Source organism: Amblyomma americanum, chromosome 9 (assembly GCF_052857255.1).
Source record: "Amblyomma americanum isolate KBUSLIRL-KWMA chromosome 9, ASM5285725v1, whole genome shotgun sequence".
Lineage (NCBI taxonomy): Eukaryota > Metazoa > Arthropoda > Arachnida > Ixodida > Ixodidae > Amblyomma > Amblyomma americanum.
Window position 1 is genome coordinate 102,870,024 of NC_135505.1, and position 13,271 is coordinate 102,883,294.

Here is a 13,271-nt window from a genome sequence, read left to right on the forward strand (position 1 = left end):
ATAACGACCTCCCATTATTCTTTGGAAATGGTTTCTTTTGGTTTGGTTTTTCGGGGAAAGACAATGGTTCAGTATGTCTCATACATCGTTGGACACCTGAACCGCACCGTAAGGGAAGGGATAGAGGAGGGAGTGAAAGAAGAAAGGAATAATGAGGTGCCGTAGTAGAGGGCTCCGAAATAATTTCGACCACCTGGGGATCTTTAACGTGCGCTGACATCGCACAGCACGCGGGCTGCTTAGCGTTTTTCCTCCATAAAAACGAAGCCGCCGCGGTCAGGTTCGAACCCGGGAACTCCAGATCAGTAGTCGAGCGCCCTATGCACTCAGCCACCGCGGCGGGTTCTTTGGAATTGGTGAGCGTTGGTTCTCGATAGGGCCTGATCTAGCATGCCCGGATTTTGTGGTACATATTAACAACATTTCCACAGGCTGTTCACTGCAGGCATGTAGTGAGAAGTGGCATAGTGGCCCTACGATGCTTGGATCTAGGAACTCTCGCCAATGCGTCGAAGGCTCCTCGTCACCGGGTGTATCTATTGCTAAAGAAAGAGAGAGAGAACAACTTTATTGAAAATGCCTGCAGAATCGGTTAGGCTCCCTCCACGCAGGGAGGACAAGCTTTTACCGCGACGCGGCCACTACGTCAGTCTCGTGCGTTATTCTGTTCGAGGTCTTGGTCTCTCGCTACTTCCGCGGGTCCGAGAGGGCCGCCGCCCTCTTCCTGGGTGTGCTGCTCCCCTTCTCCTCGGTTTCGCTCGGTCGCTGCCTTTCTAGAGCTGCCGAGACCTGCTGTATGGCTTTGAGTTTTGTCTCTTGATCATAGCTCCTTGTTGCAGCCTCTAGCTGCGGCGGCATTGTCGTCTTTTTGCTGGCTTCTCGCGGATTTACACTACAGTACCAAAGGATGTGAGCCGCGGTGGCTCTCTCCTTCGCGCACAGTGTACACACGTCACTCGCGTACACACTCTGACATACGTGCTTAGCTAGCCCCGCGGTAAGCAGGAACCTCGTGTGTAACTGTCTATATAACACTGCCACCCTCCGGGTAAGCCCCGGGTGAGGTGGCGGCATAGTCTGTCTGTTCAGTCTGTACCATTTCACTATTTTGTTGCAGGTGGTCATCTTGTCCTTGGCACTGCACTGCGACCAACACTCCGAGTCATCCGTGCTTGAAGCGGGGCGGTTGATTAGTCCTCGCGCGATCGAGTTGGCCGTCTCGTTGTGGGTCACATTCCCGCGTTCCGGCACGTCACTGCCCATGTGGGCCAGAAACCACTTGATCAACACAGCACTTCTGCGTCCGATCTCTTCGGCGTTGCGCAGTATGCGCGTGGCCTCACTACATACCCTACCCTTGGCGTAGTTCTTCACTGCCGTTATAGAGTCACACAACACAGTAGTGCATCCGGGATCGGAGACGGCAAAGGCGATGGCCACTTCATCTGCCTGGTGCGCTTCTCGAGTCCGGACGGTCGCCGCGGTCTTCGTTGCACCTGTCGATGCCCCGACAAACACCGCCGCGTATGCGTCGCTGCTCCCTCGATACTTCGCCGCGTCCACGTAGACGGCGCCTTCTTCTCTGGCGTGGAGGTCCACGAGAGCCATGGCCCTCGCCAGCCTCCACTCCTTGTTGTGCTCGGGGTTCACGTTCCGCGGGATTGGGCAGACCCTGAGCTTTCTGTTGATGCTATCCGGTATAGGTAGGTCTTTCTCCAGCGTGCCTTCCCTCGGCTCGAGGCCAAGGTCCCGTAGTACGTATTCCGGTTCTCGTTTCAGAGAGACGCTCGAGTTGCGCCGTTCTCTGTGCTTCGGCTAATTTGTCCAGCGTGTTGTGGACTCCCAGCGCCATGAATTTTTTGGTGGTCGTGCTCTCGAGGAGGCCGAGTGCCGCATTATACGCCTTGCGTATGGTGTAGTCTACCTTCTTACGTTCGCTCGGCCTCCAGTTGTGGAAGGCGGCCACGTACGTTATGTGGCTAACTGCGAAGCATTGAACGAGCCTAGTCAGGCTCTCCTCCTTCATCAGCGCTTTTCTGTTGGACACCCTCCTGATGAGTCTCATTGCCGCGGTCGCTTTGCCCGCTAGCTTGTTGACCGTTTCACCATTGACTCGGTTTCGCTGGATGAGCAGCCCGAGCACTCGAATCTTCTCGACCTCCGGTATTACATGGCCTCCCGCCGTCTTGACCGTGATCTTGGGACGCTCGTACTTGACTTCCATATTCTTTCTTTTCCTGCCCGCTCCTTTCGGTGGTATCACCAGCAGTTCTGACTTGGCCGGAGAGCAAACGAGTCCAGACCCGTCCAGCTGCTCCTCGATGGCGTTGACCGCTTCTTGCAGCGTTGTCTCAATGGGTTCGTCGCTTCCTCCCGGTACCCATAGCGTAACGTTGTCGGCTAGATGGCGTGCCGGACGCCCACTACGCTTTCTAACCGGTTGGCCACCCCGATCATCAAGAGGTTGAAGAGTAGCGGTGAGAGCACCGACCGCTGCAGATTTCTGACGCTGCCCAGCTGCTTCTCTTCGGGCTGCAGGTCTGCCGCGCAGATTTCGTTGGTCCGTTCCGTCAGGAAGTCTTTGATGTAATGGTATGTTCTCCTGCCAATGTTTCGTCTGGACACTTTTTCCAGGATAGCCGAGTGCCTTAGTTTATCGAAGGCACTTTGCAAGTCCAGCCCGAGTATTGCTCTGTTGTTCTTGATGCCCGTCGTATCGTCGATGATCTCGTTCTTCAGTAAAATCATGGCGTATTGCATCCCGAGCTTGTTCTGAAACCCAATGATAGAATTGGGGTAAAGCTCCGATTATTCCAGGTAACACTGCCAACTGTTCATGGGAACGTGCTCGAGGACCTTTCCCACGCACGCAGTGAGCGAGATCGGCTTGAGGTTCTCTATGTTGGGCGGCTTGCCAGCCTTGGGGATGAGGATCGTCTTGGCTGCTTTCCATTGCTTGGGCAGCCTTCCTGCTTGCCAGCACTTGTTGTAGAAGTTCGTGAGCGTTTCGATGGCCGCTTCGTTGAGGTTCTTGAGCGCTCTGTTGGACACTCGATCGGGACCCGCGGCGGACCTGCCATTGAGACCCTGCAGGGCAACTCTGACTTCCCACGTCTGGATGTCTCGATCTAACGTCTCGTTCTCGTTGCCTTGGTAATCCGGGTGTCTTTCCGTGGGGGTGGTCGGTAGATACTTGGCGTTCAAGCTTCGCTTGACCTCGTCCTTCCCGTGTTCGCAGATTGCATTGTGTAGGATCCTGGCCAGGTTGTGTTGGTGGCCCTTGGTATTGGTTTCATCGAGGTGCTGCAGTATTTTCCACGTCTTGCCCTTGTGCATCTGTCCGTCGGCTTCGTTGCAGACCTCGTTCCACTGTTGGGTGCATAGCACCCTGCAGTGAACCTCGATCTGCCTGTTGAGCTCGACAATCTTCTTCCTTAGACTTCGGCTGGTTCGTCGCTTCTGCCACCTCGCCTTTATGGACTGCTTCGATTCTATCGAGTGGGCCAGCCCGCTGTCCATCTTGTCTATCCGTTCGCCCGTCTCCAGCTCTTTGGTAGCTCCTTCCATAGTCTCAACGAAGTTGGCCGCCCATTGCTCGATGTCCGTAATGTCCAGTTGCACCGCGGGTAGTGCCTTTCGAAAGGCGTCCCAGTTCGTAATGCGATGCTTCCTTATGCCGGTGTTGCCTTGACCTTCGAGTGCTACGACGACCTCCACGATGTAGTGATCGCTGCCCAGCTCTTGGCCCGTGTTTCTCCATTTCGCTTCTCTCGATCCACCGTCGGTTTTGACGAAGGTAAGGTCCGGAGTGGTGCCTCTCGTTACCGATGTGCCGATCCTGGTGAGAAAGGCCGGATCCGTGATAAGGTTCAGTCCTACGTCGGTGGCGTCTTGCATCAGCTCTCCCCCCTTGACCGTCGTTCTGTGGTAGCCCCAGTCTTGGCTCGGAGCGTTAAAGTCTCCGCACACTAGGAGCGTATTGCTCCCTGCAACTAAAGTCGCCTTGTGGATTAGTGCCTTGAACCTCTGTTGTCCGTGGGACGGATTGCTCTAGACATTCACCAGGAAAGTGCTCTCCTTCCTCTTCTTGCCCGTGATTACTTCCAACGTGCACTGTTCGATTGCGCTTCTGCAGATCATTTCGTGTTCCATGAATGTGATCCCTTTCCTGACGAAGGTGCAGACCCCTCTGCCCTTGCCCTTGGACGTGTTCCTTTTGTTCGGCGGGCTGTTGTGCGACCGGTAGCCCGATAGTCTCGGCGTCTCTTCGTTGTGTGTTTCTTGAATAATTATGCTAAACCGTCCTCATCGCTACAAATGATGCCTTGTTGCGAGATCGCGTCCTTTATTTTTTTCAATCTTTCCTCTCTCAACTCTTTCAACTCTCCTACTGTCTGCACGTTAAAGAGAATGTGGCCCAGAATGAGCCACTGGGCAGGCTAGTGCCCTTTCCGTATCTTTCTTCCTACAGTCGCAACAACAAGAGACTGGACACTGCATGGAATGCAACATCTGTTATAACTGCTGTAGTGAAGTTGTAGTGGGTAGAGTTCTTGTACGCGTCGGTAAGTGCGTGCCTCTGCGTAGCTTTGTGCTTGGCTTAGAGTGGGATGTGTTCGCGTTGATTTTCTCAAGTCACTATACATCCTTACCGACTCAAAAGAAGCATTCAGAAACTGAAAAAAAGGTAGAATCTGCAGCCGTCCTAAATATCCTGCGTAAAGTAGGGCCCCTCAAACACAACACGACACACAGGACAATCTGGATTTCAGCGCACACGGGAATAGAGGGTAACGAAAAGGCGGATAGGTTAACTCGCGAGATCACGTACCAAGCTGAGCAGCCACATACCCTGGATCATCACTATACCGTTGAGATTAGATATTCGGAGATATCGAGTTTTCAAAGAGGAAGGAGGATTAGATACTCTCCTCCGCATAAGTCTCTAACACAGCAAGAAGCAGCTAGTTGGCGGAGGCTGAAAACGGGTACTTTCTTTAACTTACACATCCTACACAAAATGTATGCTACACAATTCAGGGAAACATGCCCGTGGTTCGGGGCAACCCCCACGCTATACCATATCACCTGAGAGTGTGAAAGCAACTACGCAGTCCACCAACACAAAACCCCCAGTGCAGAGCTATGGGTGAGCCGGCTCACCAGCGGCGAGCTCGCTGCCCAAAGGGCACTAGTGCAGCACGCAAGCGAAGCAGCTAAGCTCAGTGGAGCCCTGGAATAGGGGCCCAACTTTGCTGAAAGGTCAAGCATCGACAGCGATGAAGACGAAGACCGATACGCCAATATGTTAAGAGACTTCAACAAAGTTCTTCACTCTCTCACTTATTCAAGTTTGCCAAGTAGTCGGCATATGACAATGAGAAAACAATATCTTTACGATCTGCACTGTCAACTGGTGCATATTCCGGATGCTGAGCACCGCAGAGAAACCTGTGATGGGCTAAGTTTCCTTCTTATGCTTCCAGGTGCCCGAAACCAAAGTGGACGAACGGATCAACCCATCGATTCGTCGTCACCATAGAATATGCTAGCCGCCCCGGTTAGCTCAGTTAAGTTAAACGACTGCGCCAGTGCAATGGTGATCTCGGCTTCGAAACCCAGACCTGGATACAATTTTCATTAATTACGAAGCTTTATCTTTGTAGCACTCTAGCTGCGCTTGTTTGAATGTCAGTAATTACTCTCTTATTGAAAATATACTCAACCTTCGAGGATTCCTTCAAAGCATTAGACCAAACACTGTTTCAATCAATTCGCTCTCGCACTGCCATAAGCTTGCCGTCCCGATTAGCTCAGTTGGCAGAGAAACTGCTCCGGTGAAGCGGTGGTGCCGGGTTCGAACCTCGGAGCAGGATGAATTTTTCTTTAACTACGACGTTTCTGAGAAAATATTGTTTAACTACAGCACGCACCACATAGTACTGCAAGTGTGTGGTTGAGCTTTGTTCAGACGCTTATAATGGTTCCTAAATGTGAGCTTCGCTTACATGCTTTTTTTGCTAAACATACCATTTCCTCGAAACTGTAAACCAGCTTCGACAAGAGGTTTCATTGCCATTCATAAAGTGAAGACATCCTGATGCAAGAGGCACATGTGACGAGTTGAGGCTAATGCCTCGTATACCTTCCATAGGCATCTCCCGGTCTGAAATTTCGTTTTAATATGAGAGCATTGCTTGGGTAATCAGCAACAAAACCTGATGTCAGCATTGACCAGCAGCAGGGGTCCTAGAAATTCCAGATGGCATCTCTGGGGTACCAAAGGAAACTTGACTACAGGAATTTCAGCTTTTGAGGCGAGCACAAAACCAATAGGCGACAAAACCGCAGTGCTGCGCATGGAGAACAAAGGTGCACTAGTTTATGCGTTGCCTAGCGACTGTTCGGTAATAAGTGGCTGCGTCATTGCAAATCTAGAGAAACTTTTCCAACTGAATGAAAATAAAAATGGAAATAAAAAAAAAAGTCGTTGCTATCGCATTCAAAGCACTCAAGCAGTCTTTTAAGTGCCCTCCGAAATTTTTCTGTGCTGGTTTTATAGATATTATAGGAAGGGACAAAATGTTTGCGTGACAAATTGGCCGAGAGTGAACTATGGGCTTGCGCAGTCCAGATGATGATGATGATCACAAATATTTAGCGCATTTATTTTTCAATGTGAGTGCGCATTTAAACTTTAACCTGCATTCTTGGAGCCACAATAATACCTCTGCCACACTGCAAATTTAATATCATTCCAGCCGAATGTCATTCGATTCATCGAATGTCATTAGGTCTCCTTTTGTGCTAGACGGTAAAAATAATGTCATTCGAAAATGATGGCAGTGACGACCAGTGAAAAAAAATAGTACAATTGAAAGACATCAGCGCGCATAAAAGAAGTTTGAAATTGTGGTGTTTCAAAAGCGGGCGAGAGCATTTCTTTATAGTAATATAAGCTTAAAATAATACTTCCGGCAATGCTTCATCACTTTAGCTATAAAAATCCGAGCCAAGTGCAAAGTCAACCACGAATCCGATAAACGTAGACAAACAAAATGTCTGACGCGGCGGTGCGCGGAGGCGCGCGGAGCGCGGAAATGACTTGCAAAAGATTAAATTCTCAGTTACATCTTTAAGTACTTACGAACCAAACGAACATAGAACTCCAACTAGCAAGAATCATTCGAGCCAAATTAATCGACGATCGTGTGAAAGGTCCTGCTTCACGGTCGGCCGCTGCCGTTGGCTGCTGCTGGGACCGATAGTAACAGGTATGCACGAAAGCTTCTATTGTCAAGCGGTTCACACCAAAACTAATATTTCTTTAGCAGTACTAAATAAATACAATTTCTAACTTTGGAAGTGCGCATCTATTTTTTCGTCACTTGTTTCTGCTACGTATCTGGTGTCCAGAGAACACATTCGGTTCGAGATCGAATGCGAATGAGTTCTCCAAACTCATTCGATGGCGAATGTCATTCCAACCTAATGAAATTAAATGTTCCCGTGTAGCAGCCGATTAATGGCATTAAATGCTAATGTTATTCGATGGGAATGATAATCAATTTGCCGTGTGCTAGGAGTATAAGTTCAGCGGAGGTTGCGATGTTCCAGACGCAGAAAGTTCAACTTACATACCTGCAGCTTCATAACTGATTATAAAGCGTAGACTTTATACCATTTACAGTATAGTTGGAAAAGTGACAAGTTTAAAAATAAAAATGAAATTAAAAACTCGTTGCGTTCCATTAAAAGTACGCAAGTACTCTTAAGTATCTTTCTTAATTTTTCTATGCAGGTTTTTTTAACTATTACAGGCACGCACAAAACGTTTGCATGCCAAATGTTAGTCTGAGTGTGAGCTATGGATTTCTGCAGTCATGATAATGATGTTGATCAGAAACATCTATCGAATTTATTTTTCAGCCTGGAAGTGCATTTAAACTCGAAGCTGCGTTCTTAGAGCCACACAATGTCCAGCGGAGCTTGCGATGATTCCAGACGCGCAAAGTTTAACTTACATACCTCTAGGTTCCTGACAGGCTATCTTTATAAAGCGTGGACGTTATACCATTTACGAAATAGAGGGAAAGGTTACATGTTTTATGATTTTTCCTATGCTGCATTTAGGTTTGTACTCATTGCGTTTTTGGAACTTTGAAGCGGCTGCTCAATCAAGTGAATGACGACATCAACAGGCAAGGTTTGTGAGCAGTTTAATGTGCCTCAAAAGCTTGTGATAAGATGAATATCATTCTTTAAATAAAAATTTATAGAAATAGAAATCTCCAATTACTAGTGCATGGCGAAGAGTAAAGAAGGATTAAAAGTTGATGTAAACTCAAAGTAACAAACATTCGTCTCATTCTAGATACCTGAAATCCGAAGGCTGTACATATAAAAACCGCAAATACTCCGAACAGAAAAATAACGACTAGAAGGCAATCTCTCAAAAAGATCTGAAACTACAAACACATGCATAATCACTTCGAAACGTTCTATCTACATCACTCTATGCCAACTGTTCAAAGCATTAATGATCATACAGTCATCACCTTGTTCACTCAGTTCCTTGCTGTGCGGGCACTCGAATGCGGTGGCAAAGTCACTTTTGCCGCTGACAAGTTCATTCAATAGAGGCTTTGCATAAGAGGTGCTGCAACGGTAGTAGGCAAAGCGCGCGTAGAAGAATTGCGCTCTCGAAATGCGGAAGAGGCTCCAGGCATTCTGAACTGTGTACCACGACGCTCTTGCAGGCGCAGGTCGGATGGCCTCATCGGTGGCTGTGCCTGCTGCCGCGACAACGGCGGCGATTTGCAGCCCTTCCTTGAGGGCTACTAATTCATGCATGAACTCAAGGTATCGGGCGGGTGATGCAGCCAGCATGCATTCTCTGCAATGAAAGATTTGCCAGACTGATATTAGAAAAGAAATTTCGGGCCTATTTTCTAATTCTAGTATATTATGCCGTTATGTGTTTATTAAACTTCTAATAATGCGTTACTGAAGATTGTTTCAACTGTCATTAAATCAGGCGTTCATACCCCAAATCACAAATAATTCTTCCGTTTATATTGCACTTTTCTCTGGATGATTTTCCATTGAGCCTATAGAATTGCGAGCTCCGCCTTTGGTGTAAAGATAGCAGCAGCATTGCTGGCATAATATATGTTTTTAATACAGGTTTGCTTCCACATATCCTCTCGAAGAGCCGCTAGATGGCATCAGTTGTCATGAGCAAAGCAATCAATCTCAATTTCTGTTTACAGTCGGTTGAAATCAATTTATCAACTTGACAAAGAAAGATGTCAGCCCCTCTCACATATCGATGAAATTAAACTGACCCTCAACCAGCAGCTATTTCTGGTGGATGCATTTCACGAGCAGCTACACAAAGTATAAGTGAGGGGATAACGTAAGGGCTGCTTTCATCGTGCCAAATACCATTTTGGAGTTCAAATTTACACATTTCTACTTTCCTTTAGACCATAAATTTTCAAACGAGTGGAGGGCGCCACTATGATAGCCTTAAAGTGTCAAAAGTGCTATTGAAATGACGTTGGTTGCGCGACAGATTGAGACTAACCACAGAAAGGCTCGACGTACTACTCAAACTTTTAAATCATTTAATAAAACCCGGGATCTAGATCTTCGGCCGGTCGGCGTAGAAGAAGCCATCATTTGTACCATACAATTTCAGCAAGGACAAAGCCCGTCCTCTGTTTCCAAAGACAGGCGTAGGCTCGTAGTTCAACCACCGCGGTGGCTCATTGGTTAAGGCGCGCGTGTACTGAGCCGGAGTACCCGGGTTCGAACCTCACCGCGGCGGCCGCGTTTCGATGCAAGCGAAACGCAAAAAAGCACCCGTGTGCTCTGCGATGTTAGTGCACGTTAAAGATGGCAAGGTGGTCAAAATTATTCCGGAGCCCTCCACTATGCACCTTACTCTTCCGTTCTTCTATTAGTCCCTCCTTTATCCCTTCCCTTACTGCGTGGGCCGAGTGATAATATTAATAATTGGTTTTTGGGGAAAGGAAATGGCGCAGTATCTGTCTCATATATCGTTGGACACCTGAACCGCGCCGTAAGGGAAGGGATAAGGGAGGGAGTGAAAGAATTAAGGAAGAGGTGCCGCAGTGGAGAGCTTCGGAATAATTTCGACCTCCTGGGGATCTTGAACGCGAGAAACGGACTGTAATACCCTCTGAAACTGGGTGAACTGCCACCATGCTCGGCTACGCGTGCACGAACGCCGCATAGCGGAGCGATTGCCGCCCATACGCATCTATCAGACAAATTACGATGCATGTCTACCCATTGTTGTGTTGCACCCCATCAAGATATGTCCCAAACGGAATTTGCTTCGTTTGGGGGGTCAAGGTGGGCCATGAATTCGGCTTGCAGTGCTATATGGTAACACTTCAATTACATGTATGCGCTTCAATTGCATGTATACAATGTTTACCTTTATGTAATTGTGGTTTTATTGCTATACCACAACCCATAGGGTTTTATTTCCCCGACCAAATTCGGTATACAACTGTCCCCGTATGGCTGCCCATTGTTTTCGGAGTATGTAGCGTGGAACGAATGTAAACATGCATAGCGGTCCAGTAACGTGACAGTTTTCCTACTCTTTTTAGGTTATTTTTGGTGAGAGGACGGGTGGGCAAGAGATGAGAGGGCACACCCAATTTTAATAGCCGCCATCTTGGATTCGAGAAACCGAAACTGCGCCGTTTCGTTCCCTGACATCATACTCACATAGTTCCACCTCTATCCACCATAATACAAAGTCACGTCGTCATTGGCAAGCGGCAGGTGGTTGTTTCTACACTGCTATTGTAGATGGCGCTACAAGTCTCACTGAGAGATGCGCTGTTTTCTAGTTGCAGGTACAGATGGCGCTTTATTCTCAGGGTGGTAGGAGACCTCACGAAATATCGAAACGTGATGAGTAGTTCCTGCCACAGATGTCGCTGTGATACGGGGTCGTAGAAGACCCCGTGATATCTCGAAACTTGATGAGTAGGAGCCAACGCTCTTAAAAGAGGTGCAGAAGTGGAGAGCTCCGGAATGATTTCGACCACATGGGCATCTTTAACGTGCACTGACATACCACTGTACATGGGCGCCTTAGTGTTTCGCCTCCATCGAAACGCGGCCGCTGCGGTCGGCGGGAAAAATTGCAGGTCACAGGTTTCTGCAATTTGCTCCCTACTGCAGATGGTTCGCGATGAACCTTTCACGCATTTTTGATTTAATAATGCACCTCGCGAGGTGTTTGATTTAGAACTGTAGTGTGCTGCTTCAATCTTTTTTTCTTAGACAGCACTGAACACCTACCTTTAAAAGAGACGCGCAAAGTTGTAACTACGTACAAAACACTGCAGATATTTTTAAACCCCTATTTTTATGTATTGCTTCTCACTGCGCACTTGTGCTGCTTTGTGGTAGCTTAAGGGCAAAATAATTTTCTCTTTGTCTAGCACAACGCTGTGCATGTGAAAGACTAAATCAACTCCACACCTGCTCCTGCGCGTCTTGGCTTAGCAGCGTCCGAAACACGCTGGAGGTCGATGTCGCGCACCTCTTCTGGTGTCCGTTTTATGTTAGTCTATTTCGCTGCCTCCTGTGGCATTCGCGGATACGGGCACTGTTCATCTCATGCCGATGCCTATTTTGGGCCTCGGTGCCGACCGGCCTCCCGCTTGACAGAGCGCACGACAGGGTCTCCTTTGCGGGGATGACGACATTCGCGGTGCTGTGCGTGGATGCAGTTTAGAGCTTCTTTTTTGGGCATTGTGCTAGCAGAAATACAGGTGGTGCGCTGGCGCGCGTGCGACGAAGCCACCTGCATTTTTTATCTCCAACATCACAGCCTCACCGTAGCCCAGTATAACAACTGTCTAATCGGCCGCGTGATGGCTGTGGTGTCGGGTCTACTGTGGCTCTGACTCTCTCCATTTTCTGATCTTAAGCTGAGTGGTGGCTTTGATGCCAAGTCGTACGAAAGCATTTGCGTCGCGTCAAGTGTGGCTCGAACGGTTGGATTCCATTTAGTTCTGTTGAATCCCGCCTACCTGATTTTACTTAGTTCGAGTCTATCGTAGGACGTGCTATAGGTCGGGCATCGCCCTAGCTGTGTCGTCGAGATACACTGCTGAATGGCTCAGGGTACGCTAAATCAAATCGTCATAAAACAAATGCTTCCTCTGACGCCTCCTGTGCGCAAGTAATGCATCAAAGACGTGCAGGAGTTTAGGCGGCCGTCTCCAGATTTTCAGCAGTCCTGACGCCGTGACAGCGCGGTCACTTTGAGAAACCGCAACCAAATATCGAATCATTAACGTGAGCACTACACAAGTTCTACACGTCTATAAATCTGAGCCATGACGCGGGGTGGAGGCCCGCTGGGGAGGAAATGTAGGTGACCGTTACCATTACAAATATATTTCACGGTTTTTACAGAACAGGCCACGTATACCCTAATTAGATTTTGGTGCGCGATTATTCACACTGCCAGGGCGGCTTTATTGTTGCTGTATAGATTAAAGCCGCAGAGAGCGAAATGTGAGCTCTTTTAACATGAAATGCCAGTGTGCTCATGTAGAAGCACGACAGCGTTAAAAGACCCGTTGCGCACAAAATCCGGCGCCATTGTTAGCGTTGCGGGCGATCAATAGGGTGGCGTAGGATAGCCCAGACAGGCACCGTTGGAGAGACAGTCTGGGTGGGCCATGTAGATCATGTGATTTTGTGAGACGTCACAACCTACCCACCGGATTGTGAACAAACTATCCAACCTGGAAGGCTACAGTTAACTTAATGGTTGATCGCGACAGGTGGTACGGGTAGAGCACCTTCGGTAGGACAAGGCCCACCGGCGGCAGCACCTGGCATCGCAGGGAAGTGGCACATCCTTTCATCGCAGCGCCATTGCGATAGGAGCGGTATGAGGACCCCCAGGGACATATGGATATAAAGTTAAGTATGACCAATTTCGTATATATATGCATTAACTCATTAACGCTATCGAAAACAAACGTAAGGTAGCGCTTAAGTGTCCCCGACAATTTTCCAGTTTGCTCTATGCACACGCCACGGGCGTAACTTCATGCCATGTTGTGCATACTACAGTTTTCTGAGGTACTCAAGAGATGAACGTTATTCATCGACTTCTACACGAAAATACACAATCTACTACGCTCTACCTAGACACATATATAGATGCGAGAACACATACAAACAAAGGAATAGCTTGCATA

The 13,271-nt window shown here is 48.4% G+C and overlaps 1 pseudogene; it reads right to left on the bottom strand.

Annotated features, from left to right (window-relative positions):
* Positions 1-687: 687 nt before the first annotated feature.
* Positions 688-3,519, bottom strand: LOC144105665 (uncharacterized; annotated as a pseudogene).
* Between the last annotated feature and the right edge of the window lie 9,752 nt (positions 3,520-13,271).